The sequence below is a fragment of the Malus sylvestris genome, chromosome 8 (genome assembly GCF_916048215.2).
Source record: "Malus sylvestris chromosome 8, drMalSylv7.2, whole genome shotgun sequence".
NCBI lineage: Eukaryota > Viridiplantae > Streptophyta > Magnoliopsida > Rosales > Rosaceae > Malus > Malus sylvestris.
Genome location: NC_062267.1, coordinates 12,945,874 through 12,966,212, shown reverse-complemented (window position 1 = coordinate 12,966,212; position 20,339 = coordinate 12,945,874). Strand labels below are relative to the sequence as shown.

Sequence of the window (20,339 nt, the reverse complement as noted above, 5' to 3'; positions counted from 1 at the left end):
CTTGACCCACTGTGTTGACTGCCTGAGGTCAGGGATTATCATGGCGATATCCTTGGTTATCGCGGTAGTGTTCTTTACTTCTTTTAGTAAAATGAGAATGGGGAGGATGGAAATCTTTCCTTTTGCCCTGAGATTGATATATCTGTTGACTTGGCAAAGTATTAAGTAAGGCAAGGGGAGGCACCGTTGCCGTTTGGAAGGTCGAGGTCTTCTCATTTGGTTGGATCTGGCTTCCACTCTTTACTTGCTGATAATGGTTGGTTGTGGGGGGTTTCCCTTGATATGTCATTGCCTCGGCGGATGCATGGTTGTAAGCCTGTGCCATCACCTTAGAGTAAGTCTTCCAAGTGTTGGCATTGATCATGTACTTGAAGAAACAATCATGTAGGCCTGCCGTGAAGGCCTTGAGGGCGGTCTTGTCATCTGCCTCAGCGCAGCGAGAATACTCATCGCTGAAATGACTAGCATACTTTCGTAGTGACTCGTCCAGCTTCTGGCGAATAGTGTACAAGTCATCTGCAGAATGCAAGCGATCGGTCTGGAAGATATGTTGAGAGACAAACAGTTTCCTCAGTTCCTCAAATGAATCTACTGTCTCAGGTGGAAGACGGCAATACCAGTTTAAAGCTTTGCCAGAGAGGGTGAAGGGGAAGAGAAGACATCGCCATTCGTCGGTGTGCATCCAATAGGCCATGGTGGACTAAAAAAGGTTAAGGTGTTCAATTGGGTCCTCCCTTCCAGTATAAAGTTGTAAACCAAGCTTTTGTTTTGTCTTCGCTTGAAGGGGGTGTCGATGATCCTCCTTGTGAGAGGGCCAGGCCTGGGTTGGTTCCAGTCAGGTATCTCGGCCTGACGTTCAGCCTTCAACTTGTTTACTTCCTCAAGGAGCTGTAGGACAAGGGGGTCTTGAGTGAAGTCATGTACCACTGGGATTTTCTTTCGTAAGTCTCCATCGCCTCTTGGAAGTAGGAAAGTTTGAGCAAGGGCGTGTGATTTTTCCTTGGATTCGCCGTACTGACTTCTAGACGAGTCTATCGGAATACCTCAAAGTCCCATGTACCTTCATGTTCTTCTATGACATGTCGTTCCTTCCTTAGATTGGCAACTGGCCTGGGTCGTGGGAGGGGACCGAGTCTTTCAGAACCCTTGGGTCATTGATATTCAAGCATATATGGAGGGGATTCTCTCGACGTTGCTTTAGGAAGTCTCAGCAGTCACGATAAACAGCTTTCGATCCTTCCAACCCTTCTGCAAAGAGGTGTCTTCCTCCACTTCTCCTACTTCGGGTCAAAGCAGCTGGGTTGAGAGAAGTCTTATGTTGATCAATGTTTTGATGATTAGCTCGCTCCTCATCAGGGATACCCTTGTCGAAGGAAGGTGACCCTCCGTGTTGGGGGGGGCACCCAGATGATGGTTGATGTCCACAGGGGCAAGAAGCTCGCGTGTTTGAGTACGCATAGTTTCATGAAGCGTCTCAAAGAGCTTCTCATACTGCTCCTGGAGGACCTCATTATTCATTGCTATCTTGTTGTTTTGAGCTTCTAGCTCATCGACTTTAGCTTGAAGAACAACCTTCTTTCCTTCCTTCTTTCGTTGCTTCGCACTAAGTGCAAGAGGGGTGTCATTCTGTGTGCTGTGGCTTCCTTCGCTCCCCATGTTGGAGAGGGATGCCTGGTCAAAAGAGTGTACGAACGGTGGAAACCAGCTTGACAAAGCTGAAAATAGTGGGAATAAGTGTCGTTCCCACAGATGGAGCCAAATGTTGATGCACAAAATCAGCGAGGACTTTGGTACAACAGAAAGTGTTATGTTTGTGACATTCACTAGATTGCTCCGGTCACTAGTATGGATAAGTATGTAAATGGATAGAGACAGGGAAGCAAACACAAGATGTACGTGGTTCACCTAGATTGGCTACATCCACGGAGTATAGGAGTTCTCATTAATTGTGAAGGGTTTACACAAGTACATAGGTTCAAGCTCTCCTTTTGTGAGTACTAGTGAATGACTTAGTACAAATGACATTAGGAAATATTATGAGAGAATGATCTCTATTTATAGAAGAAAGTTTCTAGTTTCATACTGACATTGACATGTGTCGTGTTGTGATTGGCTTCACGCTGTGATTGGCCTCCTGGTTGGAGGGAAACTCTTCTCGGTCCTTGACGGTATAACGTTGACCGGTACTCAGTAGTTTTGGGATTGGTCAAGTATGGTACAAACACAAGTAGTGGTGCTGTGCATTTACTCTTGTCAGCAACTATGATGTAATTAGAACAGTAAGATTCACGCATTTTCAACTTTGTCAGAGATTTTTGATAAAGTTGCACGTGATATCCACAAAAGCTGAGATTGCGTGTGAAAGGTACCGACAAACTTTCATCTAGGAAATTCAGCTTTGAAATTCGAAGAGTGGTGTCTCTTCGATTTTTTGAATAAGTGGCCCTATTGCTTCTATTTTTATAGAGGCATTAATTGTGTTCAAAACGTATGCTCGGAAAAACTTTGTGAAGGCTCCCTCCTGGGGTACTTTCGAGTACTGAGGCTTTACATGAGCAACCTTTGTGAAGGCTCCCTCCTGTTTGTTCATTTTAACTCAAGTGTATATACATGTCTGCAATTTCTCAGAGATATTAATAGATAAGCTTTATTTCATTCAATGTATTGTGTAATTACAATAAAGCATATACTTCACTAAGATGTGGTACTTCTAGACAAAACATCCATTAATCTTTTCCTCATGAGGATGAATGATTTTTCTTAGTGTCTAAATATTAATTAACCACTTGAGTGTTCAACTCATGATCTTCAATCCATATGGTTCTTTAATATCATAAGCATCATGAATAAGATTCGTGTTGGCTTATTTTTCAATCTGCAGTTCGAGACAATATTCCTTTCAACGTTTTATAATCTTTCTAGACTCTTCAAGAGTTCCATTCTAATATTATTAACTCTTGCAAGAGATTTAGTATGCTGCAACAACATCATAATGATAGTACTTACAAAGGCAATTTATACCAGCCATTGGTATTGAGTACATAATTTATGCTTTTCCCTTTTAGGGTTTTCTTCAAGCAGTTTAAATCCTTTAGGGATTTTCAACACTTCATGACACATTCTCTTTTGGAATTTATACAGAGCAACTTGCTTACATATATACTTGAGGGATTTACTTGTGGAGATACGCTTCAGGCATCTCATAAAGTTTTATGTAATATATAATTTTCCATTTAAATGGACAAGCTTCATAATGAGAAATCATGTCTCTAAGAGTGTATTACAATTTCAGGTTTCAACAAAGAACCTTGTGTCATATCATTTTAGTGTAGTTCACTATATTACAAATGCCCTATGTAACCTTCTGGGTTCAACATCATTTGGTGATTTGTATAATAGGTCCATTTTCCACGTTCTTGGTAAATTGATATGAAGTTGCCTTTTTCCATTTTGGCCAATAATTTTTCCTTTTGTCGACGAACAAAGGAACGCAGCTCAATATCAATACAGCTCATTAATGAATTTAGTAACTACTTGTAAAAACCAAAATTACCATTGGTTATCATCAATCTGAGATCCCATATTCTCATGTGCATGCGCATGCATAAAAGCTTTTCATTTCTTTGGATATCCATTGCCTCTTCAAGGGCATTATATTATCTCTTCCAAGATAGTCATGGTTTAGATAATGCGGATTCTTGAGCGTTATAGAGCTTGGATTTTAATCTCCACTTCAAGAGTTGAGTCATTGGAAACTATATGTCTATCATGCTTCATGCATGAGACATCAACATTCCCATGTCCGTGGATTGTCCTTTCTGGGACGTGTATCCATGCGGCAACTGTCATGCTTCCGGCATGCAATAGTTATGCTTCAGGAATGCAATAGTTCAGTAGTGTCATATTCTTCTTCTTTCGAATGACCGAACCTTTTCAGTCTAAAGGTCTGCCACACTTCAGGCGTGCAACAGATAAATCATTTACTGCCTCCTTATTTTGTCCAATAAGGACATCAATTCTTGTAGGCACATTTGCAACAAGTATATTTGATTTTATCACTTTTGTTGCATCATTAAATGCATATGGCATTTGATTGACATATTGTTGCATCATTCAATTATTCTCACTTCATTTTCACATTGATTTCTTCGTGAATCAAAATAAGACAAAATGGTTAAATCCCACGATAATTTTCATCGTTCTTCTGGAACGGTGTTTTCTCCCCCTGATGGTGGGAAAACTATCCTATCAAAATGATAGTCCGCAAACCGTGCAATAAACATATCCCTAGTCAAGGGTTCCAAATGTTGAATGATATATGGTGAATCAAATTGAACGTAAATTCCCAATTTTCCTTCAGGCCTCATTTTAGTACATTGTGGCAATGCAATAGGCACATATATAACATAACCAAAAACTCGTAAATGTGTAATGTTTGGCTAGTGCCCAAACATGAGTTGTACTGAGAAATATTGATGGCTGGCAATTGGTCTCAACCGAACTAATAATGCATCATGTTACATGGTATGTCCCTATCTTGCAATTTCTTTTTCATGAGTAGAGGGTGGGTAATCAATTTCATCCACTTAATAAAAGTTTTTGCTAAACCATTTTTGGGTATGGACATGAGGAACATGGCGTTCAACATCAATGCCCAGTGACATGCAATAATCATCAAAACTTTGAGATGTAAACTCTCCAACAAATATGCATTATATCATCATTTATATACATCAAGGAACTTCTGGTCTTATTTAATAGCCTATGGATTTGGACTCTCATGGCCTTTATTACAATTAAGTTGTGGCACTTCGGCTCTTCAAACTTAAGGTACTCATCAAGGAACTTCATGTCCGATCTTGAGGATCTAGGGACTTCATGCCTGATCTTTTTGCATGATGGAACTTCGGGTCTAATCATTTTATGTGATGAGGATCAAGAAACTTCAGGTTCTGATCTGATCAAGGAACTTTGGGTCCATTATGTACTCATCGTAACAAAAAGAAGTACCATAAATAAATTAAAGCAATAGACGGTAATTTCAGCCATAGTAAATACATTGCTTTTAAGTAAATAAAGCTTGTGACAAGGGTTTTGATTCAGCATCATTCACATAAATATCAAAGCTTTAAAGCAAAGGGTAATAATTCTACCCACTATAAATAAATAGAACTTGTGATAGGGCTTTAAACCAACATCATGCACATAAATATGCCAAAACATAAAATGCAATGATTAAATCCCCATCTTTTGGTTCTTTTTTTTTTCTTGGTCTGCCACTTTCTTTAGTTTCATCCCTTTTATTTTTATTATTGTTTCACAGTTAGAAGTCATTTTAGTTACCCAAGAAATAATAGTAACACTAAGTTCCAATTGGTGTTCCTCCTCTGGTAAGTTTCGAAAAAGTCGAAACAGTTCCCATAAGTTTTGGAGTCAAGAGTGTCTAAATGGAGTTTTGGTACTCATAGGTGCCTGTCCAATTTTTTGGGAAATTGGAAATTGGTTTGGTCTTTCAGGCATCTGCGATGATCACACTGTTGGAATTTTCTGAAAATTTGATATGTTCTAGGTATTGGGCGGACGAACAACTTTGAAGAAGAAAGTATTTCAATCTGAGGTCTGCAAGTTGGAGTTCCAAGGCTATTTACATGGATGTCAAATTCTTTACGAATTTTGAGTCTGTACTCTTGATATATAGTCATACAACAATATATATATATATGTGTATATATATATATATATATATATATATATATATTTGCTTCAGGAAAATCAGTAATACAAAGATTTTAAGATGAAATGAAAAGATTTTCTTATCTATAAGGTTCCAGGCGACAGAGGTGAACAGGATTTGTGGCATTGTACTTTCCACTGACACGAGAGCTTCTCATGCTGATAACGTGTTGTAAAATTGATGGTGTGTGCAGTGGAATAAATAAACAAGACAAAAAATTTACGAGGTTCCTCTACAGTCAGTGTAATTGGATTACGTCCTTGGAGTAGCAATGATGCTTTCATTTATAATCTGAAGTAATAAGATTACAAAGATAACTCTCTCTATTCTCTCCTCTCTTTTTCTTCTCTATGTCGTGAGGCTTGTGGCTTCTCTCTTCTTCCTCTCTTCTTCCTTTCTTCTTCCTTCTTTCTTTTCTATCTTTTCAGCCGTGAGGCTTTGTGTTTTTTGTGTGTGATTTTATATGGAAGGATGAGGTAGCAAGTGGATTAGTGAACAAACATGTAGAGTTGTAGTGAGTTGTAGTGGGTTGGCCATCCACACATTGAATGGCTTGTAAAATTACAACATTATGAGTATTATCTTCGTTTTATACAAATTATATTTTATTATTATCTAAAATAAAACTACAAACTTGATCTAAGATTCAAAGGGGAATGGTTGAGGAGAGTGAGGACATGGCAAAACTTCCAATGGTTAGGTTCTGCCATTGACCAGAGGAACATATCCGCGCGGCTGTGACAATATGGAAGTTTTTCTTATTTAGTCAATATATTTTACATTAAAGAGATGTGGAGTTTGGCTAAACCACATAATGAACAACCTAATTTGGTATCAAATTCACCATCCACGAAATTCGAACGTAAAATCTCTTACTTACAAGTGAAGATGAATATTACCAAACCTACCAAACCGTAGTACCGAGTAGCGGAACAATATGGAAGTTAAAGGGAAGGGAAGAGATAAATAAATGGAAGAACAAGATTAAGAGCCATTAACCGAAGATCATATCCACGCGGCTGCGACAATATGGAAATTAAATGAAATTTATGGAAAGAGATCCTCTCCGGATTTTTCCCTCCAAAGCCCAAGGATCAAGTGATTCAGGCTTTCAAAATTTGATCCAACAGTTAAAAACAGAGAAGTTAGTAAAAACTTTTAAAAGCTATAATAATTTTTTGTCGTTGCATCAAATTTTAAAAGTCCGGATCACTTGATCCTTCGATTTTGGAGGGAAAGATCCGAAGAAGATCGCTGATGAGTAGATTTTATATTATATATTTTACCCTAATCTTAGTATATTTTGGTTAATATATTGGAAGAATTTTGATACTTTGAATTGTATTTTCAATATAGGACTTTCGACTTCCTCTGAAGCAAAACAGGACCAAATGGACGAATTTTGGAGTAATTCCAGTTAGAGGACGTTCGTGAGTCACTTAGTTTGATCATATCAATATTTGGGATTTTTCCACCAAGCGGTTATTTTCTGGCGATAGAATAAAGAAGCAGTGTGCAGTGCTGGAAAATGACGTTTTTGGGCTTAAATGGCGTTTTTGGAGCCCAAGATGACCTCAGATGGGTTCGTGGCCTTCTGGAGAAGTGTTCAGAATATTCCCAACATTAAATCCAGCTATATTGGGCCAGTTTTGAAGCAGCTTATGGGTCCAAAACATGGGTGTTCAGATTTTAGGCGAATTTCACCATTTAATTTAGGGTTATTTTTCCTATTTTATTTAATTATTATTATTAGTTTCCTAGTAGGAAGAAAGGACCTGTTTTTAGGGTTTGTGAGGGGGTTTAGCAAAGATATTGCTTGGCCGTCTACAGTTTTAGACTACGCTTTCTTTTATACAATTTTGGAGACAGAGAGAATTGTTAGAGTTTTGGAGACTTTTTACTTGAAGGTGCTTTCAATTCTTTTTTTGAATATATTTTCTATGATTTCAATTATGAGTATGCGGAACTAATTTCTTTTGCTAGGGTGAAGCCTTGAGCCTTAGCATGAATATGTGATTTTTATTTAATTGCTTATGATTGATTGTATGCATACTTTGAATTGTTAATCACTGGGATAAAAACTATCTAATTGTCTTAATGCCTGATCACCATTAGGATCTTTAGAAAAGTAATTTGATGCAATTTTGGTCGGAAGGTTCCCTGAAATTGACGCTGGCTTCTTGTGATTAATAATTGTAATTTCACTTAGGATGAATATCACGTTTTAAGGATTGCATGGTTTTTCAAAGGATTTTAATAAAGCATAATGAGTCTTTCATGTTCAGATTTGATCCGAACGTCCGGACGGGTTGCATGTTAGATATACGTTCTATGTTGGAGGTTCCAAGTAGAATATGAATTAGGAAAATCTAACCTTCAAAGTTGCATGTGTAGATCATAAGTAATTGGTAAAAATTCATAGGATTGCTAGGTGATGGTGGAACCCTAATGCTTTCTTAATTTTATTCTCCCAAAACTGTTTTCTTTTCTCTCTAGCTCTAATATTGCAGATTGTTTATTTTAATTCCTTAATTTCGTTTTTATTTTAATTAGGTTATAAAATCAATCACCTAAACTTCTACTTTACAATAATTAAATGGAATCTGATTAGTCTCGAATTATTTAATAGTCCCTGTGGAGACGACCTTGCGAGTTCCGTTTATACTACAATAACCTTATGATTCTTGCAAGTAAAATAGGAAATTTAAGCCCATTCACATGAGTAGTAAAAATCCTATCAAGAAAATGGCACTGTTGCCGGGGATTATTTAAAATAATCCCTACTAATCAGATTTTCAATTAGTTATTGTTGTTTATACATAAAAAAAAAATTAATTTTCGTTTTTATTTTATTTTTACAGATTACAACAGTACAGCAATGCAGATTTCAGAAATCTGTGCATGGTCAGCACCCGTTCAACAGTGCAGAAATTGATTCCATTTGATCCAGAACTTGAGCAGAATTTAGGGAGGAAACGCAGGGAGCAAACTTTGCAAAGGGTTCCTCCTCTACAGGTAACTTTTCTACAGTCTTTAAATTCTAAAGACCTGCACAGCAAAGAAAAAATGGCATTTGTAATTCCAAAAGCTAATCTGCCCCTGGGTGATTCACTGACAGCCCATACCACAAATATACCAAGTTGCATTACTTATCCGGCAGTAGAAGAAGGGTCTACATTTGAAATAAAACAGCACATGTTGAATATTCTACCTACATTTCATGGGTTATCATTTGTCGATCCAAACATGCATATTGCAGAATTTTTAATGGGGTGCAAAAAATATTTTAGTGAGAGGATTTTCAGCCGAATCTATTAAGCTCCGTTTATTTCCTTACACTCTAAAAGATTAAGCAAGGAGATGGCTCCTCACACTCCCTTCTGGAAGCATTAGTACTTGGGCTCAACTTAGCGAAATTTTTTTAAACAAGTATTATCCTGCTTCTAAGACTCTTGATATGAGAACTAAAATTTTATCTTTTGCCCAAAAACCAAATGAAGAGTTCCATGAGGCGTGGGAAAGGTTCAAAGAGTTGATTAGAAAATGTCCACTTTCGGGTATTAACACTACTGATCAAATGCACATATTTTTAAAAGGGTTGAATATGACTACAAAAACTCTTGTCAACGCTTCATGCGGAGGTTCGTACAAAGACAAAAATGCACAAGAGGCTTGTTTGTTATTTGAAAAAATGGTAGCAGATACTCAGCAGTGGGCAGTTGAGTAGCCACAATCTAGGTCTGTTTTTGAGATGTCTAACGGCTCTCCGTATGTTACAGCACAAATTGAAAAAATGAAGAAAAGGCTTGATGCAAAATTTGACATATTATTACAGAGAATACCAGGTTCACAGGTTGTTGTACAGCAGCCCTTACAAGCTGCCTGCAGCATTTGCAACATGATAACTCACGATTTCATGAGCTGCCCACATAAAGATGTTTTTCCATATTTTATAGCAGAGCAGGTTAATGCATTTAACAATTTCCAGCGCCCCCGATATGACCCGTATTCTAATTTCTACAACCCAGGTTGGAGAGATCATCCTAATCTAAAGTGGGACAAAGAACAGCACACTAGGCCTCAATTTCAACAGCAGGTACAGCAACATGCTGCACCTAAGGCTGCTTGGAAAGTTGCAATTGAAAAATTAGTAAATACTACCAGTCAAGAAATCCAAAATCTGCAAGTATCAATGAAAAATATGGAAAAACAAATTGGGCAGATTGCTTTGCAGGTTTCAGAAAGGGCACCGGGTACATTTCCTAGTCAAACAGTACCTAATCCAAGAGAACGAGAAGAATGCAATGCTGTACATACTTTACGGTTTGGCAAAAGTTATGACAACAAACATGAAAAATCTGCTGGAAATTCGCGGGCAGCAGAACAGCCCCAAACTAAATCTGCAATTTTTGCAGATTCTGCAATTTCTGCAGATTCTAGGCAATCCCAAGACAGATCCAAAAATACCACAAAAACTGCAGAACAAGTTTATGAGCCTCCAATGCCTTATCCTGAAAGGTTAAAGCCTAAAGCTAAAGATCAACAGTTAACATATTTTATGAAAACTTTGTCAAAAGTTCAGATTAATCTACCGTTAATTGATGCAATAAAGAACATTCCATCTTATGCCAAAGTTTTAAAGGATGTTTGCACAAAGAAAAAGAAGATTGCAGATTCTAAAAAAGTGATTCTAACAGAACAGTGCAGTGCGGTCTTATTGCATAAATTGCCTCCAAAGAAAAAAGATCCAGGGAGTTTTACTATCTTTTGTACTATTGGCAATTCTGATTTTAAAAGTGCTTTAATTGATTTAGGTGCTAGTGTAAACTTAATGCCTTATTCTGTTTTTAAACGTTTAGGTGAAGGAGAGCTGAAGCCAACCTCCAACATTATTCAATTGACTGACCATTCAATTACCTATCCTAGAGGGATCATTGAAGATTTTATTGTGAAGGTTGACAATTTGTATTTACCAGCTGATTTTATGGTGTTGGACATGAATAAGGATTTGACAACACCATCATTTTGGGCCGCCCATTTCTGGCAACAGCCCAAACTCTTATTGACGTTGAAGCCGGAACATTAACATTCCAGGTTAAAGATCAAACTGCTGTTTTCAAGTTGTTTGAAGCAAGCATACATTCAGGTGACAAGCAAGAATGCATGCGTGTTGATGCATTGGATGGTTTACCAAGTGCTGAGTTTATGAACAGATCATCAACTGACCATCTGTCCATAAAGCCCCCGAATTTGACTCGTGATTGTACAAGTCCTAAACCATAGCAGCAAAGGGTGCTACATGATGACCAGCCAATTAACACTATGAAAAAACATGAAAATTTGTCAGGTAGCCCAAATTTTAAGAAAATACAGCCTAATAAAAAAATGTGGTTATTAAGTTCCTATTTCAAATCAACTCCAGGGAAACAAGAGTATCGATGGAAATGCCCTTTTCTAGTTACTAAAGTTTTTCAAAATGGTAACGTGGACATCAAAGCTGAGGATACAGGTTTCACATTTAAGGTTACCAGACATCCATTTAAACCATGCATAGCAAAATTTGGTGTAGGCAAGTCATCAACTCTAAAGGCACCAGTGATCTAGCCACCGGATTTCTGCAACGTCTAGCTACATACTTAAAATAAAGCGCTTGTTGGGAGACAACCCAATTTTTCTAAACTCTTTCCTTATTTTATTTTTCGTTTGATTTCTTTTCTAGATGCATTTCCATACCTAAGTTTTATTAAAAAATAAAAAATAAAAATAAACGTGAAAAATCCAAATTTTTTTTTCTTTATTCACGTAGTTGATTTTAGCTCTGTTTTTAATATACGCATATTGGTTAATTGCAGGTTGCACTCATGTGGAAAATAAAGCGCGTCCTATGCTGGAATCCTGCACCAAGCAGCAAGTCTACGTTCACATCAACCACATATACACTATATTGGAAATTTAAAGAAGTCAACATAAAAAGTCATTCACAGATGCAAGTTTGGGGGAGATTGTTGCAAATCCAGCACAGAGACATAATTTTGAGCAGTTAATTTTCTGCAGCTCAGTTTTGCGATGCATGGAAGAGAAGCACAGTTAAATCATAGATCCATACACCACAGAACTGAGTACAGCTATTATTATTACCAGATCTACAACAATTCAACTTGTCGTCCTGCACAGTTCATAACAGAAAGACTAATGACATTATGGCTTTTTGATCCAGGTTATGTATCATTTAAAACACACAACATTGTGAAATTCATTTTAGGTCTGCAGGTCTTATTCATTTTGTTATTTGTTCATCAGATCTCGGGTCCTTTTCATTTTAGGGTCCATATTTTTCGTGGTCATTTAGTCTTCGTTAAGTCTAACGCATTTCCAATCCCTTTTCATCATATACATGTTAGTCCATATGTTGTTAGCTCGATGCATGCTTAAACCTGCATATACATATGGTTTTTGTTAACATTTTTCACAGATCCATGGACGAAATTAATCATGCCATTTAAATCAGAGCAGGGCTGAGTTTATACCTTCATAATCAATAGATCACGACCTTTAAGATGTGTCATGCTTTTCTGTCCAATGGATTTTTAGTCTGAGAATTCTTTCTCTCGGATCTTTCACGGATCTGAGTTTTCTGCACACATACCATACCATTATAATTACATGCACAAGTAATGAAGATATTTTCTCAGAACATGGGGTTCATTAACCTACGGAGTACAAGATTTTTACCTTTTGCAGGAACCGGATCTGCAGTGTTGAAGCTGTTGTTCCTTTTCATTGTCGTTGCAGAGCTTTCAGGTCATGGACGTTTGCACATTCATAATATACACAGACCTGAGACCAACATGCATCAGTCACAGAACCATGATGTTCAACCAGTTACTCAGAGACTATAAAAATTTAAAAAAAAATAAAAAAATAAAAAAGGGACGAGGGTGTGTTACCTGCTGATGGCTGGTTTTTGGACAATCGACCATAGATCTACCAGTATTTGGGGTGCAAGGTTGGTGCTGCTGTGCGAGAGAGGAGAGGCTCGGGTTCTCACAAATGAGAGAAATGAGAGAAAAACGAGATAAAAGGAGGCTGACTTTCTAAGAGACAGAAGGTTCTTGCGTTTTTTAGAGTAATGAAGAAGAGAGCGGACATGCATTGGGGTCTGAGAGGAAAATGAGAGAGGGCTGAAAAAAAAAAACTGGAATGGTTGTATGAATAGGGATGAAAGCACAGAGTTTCTTGTTGGTTTGAAGAGAGATGAGAGAGAGCCTTTCAAACCGAATCCTATGGAGCTCCCCTTCCTGATGCATGACACGTGGGTGCATCCTCAGCTTTTATGCTCCCTAGGACACGGTTTGAAGAGAGGGGAGAGAGCCGTTTGGGTTCTGTGTTCGATGCATGCCATATACTGAAGACTGTGATGCCTGACGCCATTTTCAAAATGGCATGCCAGCTGCATGCCTTTCTTTAAAGGGAATCCAATGTTTATATCAAAAGGGCATTGCGTGCAGCAAGTGGCCCGTGTAGATTTAAAAAAAAAACAATTTATTGGCTGCCCTCCATCATGGCTTATTGTTCAAAGCACGCCACTTTTCAAATTGCATGCCACAATGGAGTCCACTTCTCTCAGGTTTTTTCTTTTCTAAATTTTTTTTTTTAATGTCCTTTATTATGTTCCTTGTCATGCCGTTTTTTGTCCTCTTTTTGTTAATTATTCATAGGTTTAGTTAGTGTCCATTGTAATATTTAATTTTCTTTGTAAGGTTGTTGCTACATTTTCTTTTATTTTTTTCACACCTTGAGGACAAAGTGTGAAATAAGTTTGGGGGTGGGAAAGTAAATTTTTGTTTTTTTTTATTATTGTGTCAGTTTAAAAATTTTCATTCTTGTTAAGTTAATATCCATAGATTATTTTAAACGTTAGAACAAATGGACATGGTGAAGGTTAATCCCACATTAGAGTCTTTGCTATTTATCGTTACTTAGACACTAATTCATGAATTATACTTTGAACTTTGCACATCACACCAACATGGTTTGTGGGGAGTGAGATTGAAACACTTGCTTTTAGTCTAAGTTTATATTTAATTTTTGTTTTAAGTAAAGTCAGTTATTATTATGAATAAAGTAATAATTGTCTCACCCGAGGTTTTGCCTAGTAACCGGGCCAGTCCTGCCTAATCAGCAGTGATTCTCGCGTCAAACGGTAGAGTTTTGGCATGGGGCAGGGTGGTTAGTTGGTTTTGTAGCCTTTTCAGCTCGGGTTAATAAGTCCTTAGGGGTGTTCTACACCTAGTGCCCTAAAGCCCTAGTGGTTTGGGAGTCATTGACCTAAAGCTCGCTACATGGGTTGGATTGAAAGTTTAAGTGAACCGACATTGCACGACCACTACTGTTACTGAAAAAATAAAAAAATAAAAATTGAAAAGAAAAAGAAAAATAGTTATACTTAAAGTTAGTATGTGTGAAATAAAGAAGGACGAGAGGTAAGAGTTTTTGTCGAGTCTTCTTAACTATGTGGTTCACTTTACACCAAAGGAAGTTTGTGAATTCTTTTCTAATTGATTCTAAATGGTTTAGACTCTATGGTGGGATTAGTTGGAACTTTTGAAAAGATGTTCTAGTTTTTAAAATTTGCTATGGATTGCAATTTGAAGGTGGAAGTTTTGTCTTGGTTGAGTTTTAGTTAGTTGTCTAGTTTGTTAAGTTTTTATTTTTGTTTGAGTCTTGTTTTGCTTGAGGACAAGCAAAAAGCTAAGTTTGGAGGTATTTGATGAGTAGATTTTATATTATATATTTTACCCTAATCTTAGTATATTTTGGTTAATATATTGGAAGAATTTTGATACTTTGAATTGTATTTTCAATATAGGACTTTCGACTTCCTCTGGAGCAAAACAGGACCAAATAGACGAATTTTGGAGTAATTCCAGTTGGAGGACGTTCATGAGTCACTTAGGTTGATCATATCAAAATTTGGGATTTTCCACCAAGCGGTTATTTTCTGGCGATGGAATAAAGAAGCAATGCGCAGTGTTGGAAAATGACGTTTTTGGGCTTAAATGACGTTTTTGGAGCCCAAGATGACATCGGATGGGTTCGTGGCCCTCTGGAGAAGTGTTCAGAATATTCCAAACATTAAATCCAGCTATATTGGGCCAGTTTTGGAGCAGCTTATGGGTCCAAAACGTGGGTGTTCAGATTTTAGGCGAATTTCACCATTTAATTTAGGGTTATGTTTCCTATTTTATTTAATTATTATTATTAGTTTCCTAGTGGGAAGAAATGACCTGTTTTTAGGGTTTGTGAGGGGGTTTAGCAAAGATATTGTTTGGCCGTCTACAGTTTTAGACTACGCTTTCTTTTATACAATTTTGGAGACAGAGAGAATTGTTAGGGTTTTGGAGACTTTTTACTTGAAGGTGCTTTCAATCCTTTCTTGAATATATTTTCTATGATTTCAATTATGAGTATGCGGAACTAATTTCTTTTGCTAGGGTGAAGCCTTGAGTCTTAGCATGAATATGTGATTTTTATTTAATTGCTTATGATTGATTGTATGCATACTTTGAATTGTTAATCACCGGGATAAAAACTACCTAATTGTCTTAATGCCTCATCACCATTAGGGGTGGGTTGGAAAAACCGAAAACCGAAAAAAATCGGACCGAAAACCGAACCGAGGCCGAAAAAACCGAACCGAAAAAAAAAACCGAACCGAATCTGTTGAACCGAACCGAACCGAATCTGGTTGGTTCGGTTTCGGTTTCTGGGGTTCGGAAACCGAACCGAACCGAACCGAACCGAACATCTTCAAAACGACGTCGTTTTATAATATTTTATTAATTAATAACCCTAAGTCTAAAACGGCACCGTTTTATTCCTAAACTAAAACTGGTTCCCGAAAGTAAACTAACCCTAGCCGCTCTCCTCCTCTCTCGGTCTCTCTCTTGTTTTTCCCAATCCCCTGCCCAGATCGCAGATTGCAGTCGCACTTCCACTTCGCACGTAGCCTTGCAGCAGTCTCCTCCATCTGTCTCTCTCTCTCACAGCAGCAGCCCTCTCTTTGTCTCTCTCATTCCCCCTTGCAAGTTGCAGCAGCCTCACCTCTTATTAGAGATTCGCAGCAGCATCCTCTCTGTCTGTCTTAGAGATTCACAACAGCATCCTCTCAATCACAGCAAAAGGTATGGCAGCCTTCATTGTTTCGACTATGCTCATTGTGCTCTGGAAACTTCAATTGTAAAATATATGCACACACTTCTCTTCTTCTGCATGAAAAAACTTATTGTCTGGTTGTATCACTTATGAATCTATGTTCCTTTTTATATAGAAACTTTAGTTTACACAAACCTTTAAGATTCCCAGGGACTTAAAAATACAGGGAATCTACTAACCTATTGAAATGTCAATATTTGTCGAAAACCCTTTTTCACCTCATATTCGATATGAGTGAGTTTTTGTGATTTACTTAGGAACTACTAATTGAACAAATAATACAGCTTAAAGATACCTTGTTAGTGCCCTCGAATTAAGTATTAAGGTATCTTTGCATTGCTTTTGGGTCACTGCTGATCAAGTGGAGTTCCTTTTCTTTATAGATGTCTAGGGAAAGTGGTTTTAGATAGTTCGATGAACCCTACTGTTGAATCCGTGTACGCAAATTCCCCCATCTCTACATGAATTATTAGATCAAAAAAACGAAAGTATAGTTATGCACTTGAAATCACAGCAAGTGGTTTTAGAGATTTGATTTGTATTTTAGTGAATATATTGATTGAGTTGTAATAACAGATTGGGTATTTTTATGCTTCATAAAGTAATTGAATTGAGTTTCCACGATTGATTGTGCTTGAGATTGGGTATTTTTATGCTTCGGAATGTCACTGGGGCACATAGTTGAAGCATTTTGACTGAGTTTGCTGTTATGTGACTGAGTTTTTATTATATATATAATGGCTGCAGGTTCAGGTTGTGTATGTGTTGTGTGATTCAGTTTTTATTATATATATATAATAAATATAATGGCTGCAGGTTGTATGTATATAATGGCTGCAAGTTGTGTATGTGTGTGTTTGAAACAATATCCTTAATGAAGCGAGTTTGGCTGCAGGTTGTATATATATATATTGTGAAGGGAATTTGGCTGCAGGTTATATATATATTTGCAGGTTATATATATATATATATATTGTGAAGGGAATTTGGCTGCAGGTTTTATATATATATATATATATATATATATATATATATATATATATATATATATATATATATATATATTGTGAAGGGAGTTTGATTCTTGCCTTCCATATTTTATCGTGATTTTGTATCATTGGCCTTTCATATTTTAATTAACATTTACTTTTGTATAAGTTTGTAGTACTAACTACTATCCTCTTATTATTTTGTTTGAATTAGATGAAGTCAAAGGTGTCAAAGGTCTCAAGAGCCTCAAGCTCAAGTTCAAACTCAATGAGATCAAAATCAACTAGCCATCATGATCAAACGAACTCATCTTCGAGTATACCATCGGAAGTAAGTATTAAGTAGTCATATCTTTCTATTACCTTAGCCCTTATGTTTAATAATTATTTCATTAATTGTAATGATAAGAGTGAGTAACCAACCATAGCAAAAACCTACCATACCCATCTTATTTGAATAATTAATTGTATGATTCTCTTATTTTAGATGGACATTGTTGGTGAATCAACTCCGCCTCAAAACGCCGTGGTGGCACCTCGACAAACCCCTACTTCTCTTGGTGGATCCGGAAATCCCTCCGATGCAACTCCAAAAGAAGGTGACGCAAGTGACCAAGTAAGTAAAGAAGAAGCTCTTTTGGAATCATTAAAAAGTCATGAAAGGTCTTCAGTTTGGGAGCACTTTGATAGAAAAATTGAGGGTGGTAGAGTTAAGGGGTTGTGCAAGTATTGTGCCCAATCATATATGGCCGATCCGGATAAAAATGGTACAACTAATTTAAGAAACCATTTAGCAAGATGTAGAAGCTACGGTCCTAATAAGGAAATATTTGCTGCAAATAGGCAAAAGATCTTAACCTTTGCTAGCACGAAAGATAAGTTGGAAGCTATAGGTTTTTCTCAAGAGGAAGTAACTAAGGCTTGTGTTGAGATGATAATTATCGATGAGTTGCCTTTTACTTTTGTTGAGGGAGAAGGTTTTCGCCGTTTTTGCATGCAAGCATGTCCTATGTGGAGAGTGCCTAGTTGTAAGACAATTGCTAAGGATGTACTTAGCTTGTTTTATTCCGAAAAGGATAAATTGAAGAGTCAATTGAAGACATTTAGGGTGTGTCTAACAACGGATACATGGACATCTATTCAACAAACCAATTACATGGTTCTCACCGCCCATTTTATTGATGATGATTGGATATTACATAAAAAGATTTTGAACTTTTGTGTCATTCCAAATCATAAAGGAGAGTCCATTGCTCAACTTTTGGAAGAATGTTTAGTGGAGTGGGGTATAGAGAAGGTGTTAACTATTACAGTTGACAATGCTTCCGCAAATGATTCCGGTTTAAGGGACTTGGTGCACCGAATAAGGGGGTGGGGGATTCCTAATGCACTCTTGCATGATGGAAAATATTTGCATATGAGGTGTGTTGCTCATATCCTCAATTTGGTTGTGAATGATGGCATAAAATTGTTGAATACGGCTATACAAAGCATTCGTAATGCGGTTAGGTATGTAAGATCTTCCCCTCAAAGGTTGGAAAGCTTTAAAAGGTGTGTTGAGAAAGTGAGAATAGATAGCAAAGGGCTTGTAATTTTGGATGTCCCTACTAGATGGAATTCCACATTTTTAATGTTGGAATCGGCTTTAAAGTTCAAGATGGCTTTTGATAGATTAAAAGTAGATGATGGTCATTACCTTCCATACTTTGTTAAAGACAATCATGATAGTACGAGGGAGGGGCCACCTTCGATGGATGATTGGAGTGAGGCGGGGATATTTGCAATCTTTTTGAGACCTTTTTATGAAGTCACTTTAAAAGTATGTTGTTCTAATACTCCAACCGTTCATACTACTTTTGGTGATTTGTTTAAGATCAAAAGTCTCTTGCATGAAAAGAAAAATGATGAACTTTTATCTATGATCTCCATGTTGATGCAAGAAAAATATGACAAGTATTGGGGTTCAATTGAGGACATGAATCAATATCTTTTTATTGCACTTGTGCTTGATCCTCGCCACAAATTAGAGAAAGTTGTTGATTATTTTGAGATACAATTTGGTGAGGACGAAGAAAAAGTTGAAAGTGCCACAAATGCGGTGAAAGACTTATTGATTGATCTTTACAAGATTCATGAAGATATGTCTTTTAGTACACAACAAAATATAAGTAGTAGTGGTAGTTCTCAAACAACAAGTGGAGACTCTTCATCAAGCATGACCGAAATAGAAAGAAAATTGAAAGAAAAAAGTGAAATGAGAAAAGCAAAGAGAGCTCGGGTTGTGTATAATGATGTCGACAAGTATCTTTCCGATCCTAATGAAGGAGAAGAAGAGGAGAACTTTGATATATTGAATTGGTGGAGGGTGAATGGGGTTTCTAAGTACCCTATTTTGGCACGTGTTGCAAGAGATATCTTAGCTATTCCCGTATCAACCATTGCTTCGGAATCTTCCTTTAGCACAAGTGGACGGATAATTGATCCATATCGTAGTTCTTTAAGTCCAAAAATGGTGGAGGCCTTGATATGTACTCAAAATTGGCTTAGGTCCATTCATGTTGCATTACATCATGAGCCAACCATTGAGGAGATGGAGTTTTGTGAAGAAGTTGAGAAAGGTAATTTTATTTATTGCATTTGATTTTGTTAGATTATTTTGAATAACATTTTAATTAGTATCATTTGTTTTATTATTTGTATGTAGAAATGGCAAGTGGAAGTTCAAAAAAAGGTGCTATGTTACCCCCTAGGCCGCCCAACCGTTAGTAAGCAAATTGTCATTCAAACTCGAAATGGTTGAGCGTTGATCTTGAGAACTTGAAGAATTATGTGCAAGGATGGAACTTTAGATGTTTATTGAATTTATAATCGTAGTTGTAATGTTTATTTAGGTGTGGAAGACTTCTTGAACTTTGAAATGTTTATTTTAGGTGTGGAAAACTTGAACTTTGATGTGTATTTTAAGTTTGGACTTTGATTTGAACTTTGATGTTTATTTAACTTGGACTTTGGAAGGCTTGATTATAATTGATTTTTGAATGGAATGTTTATTTTCATTATCTTTGTTAGTTTGTTTGATGATTCTATTAGAAATTTGGAATGCTTATGTTGAAATGAGACTTTGATTTTATTTATACTCCTTTGAAAGATGTATTACAAAATGGCTCCAAGTTGTTTTCTTAGAAACTTTTTTTTTTTTGTTGCTGAAAAAAAAAAAAAAAAAAAAAAAACCGAACCCGGCCGAAACCGAACCGAAAAAAACCGAACCGAATGCAAACCGACAGAAAACCGAACCGAACCGAACCGAACAGTAATTTCGGTTCGGTTTCCGATTTTGGCAAAAAACCGAACCGAACGGAACCGAACCCACCCCTAATCACCATTAGGATCTTTAGAAAAGT

The 20,339-nt window shown here is 36.9% G+C and overlaps 1 non-coding gene across 1 annotated transcript; it reads right to left on the bottom strand.

The window, feature by feature from the left end:
- Window positions 1–9,188: 9,188 nt before the first annotated feature.
- LOC126633634 (small nucleolar RNA R71) lies at window positions 9,189–9,293 on the bottom strand. Its single transcript, XR_007627116.1, has one exon. It is a non-coding gene; the product is annotated as a small nucleolar RNA R71 (small nucleolar RNA).
- Between the last annotated feature and the right edge of the window lie 11,046 nt (window positions 9,294–20,339).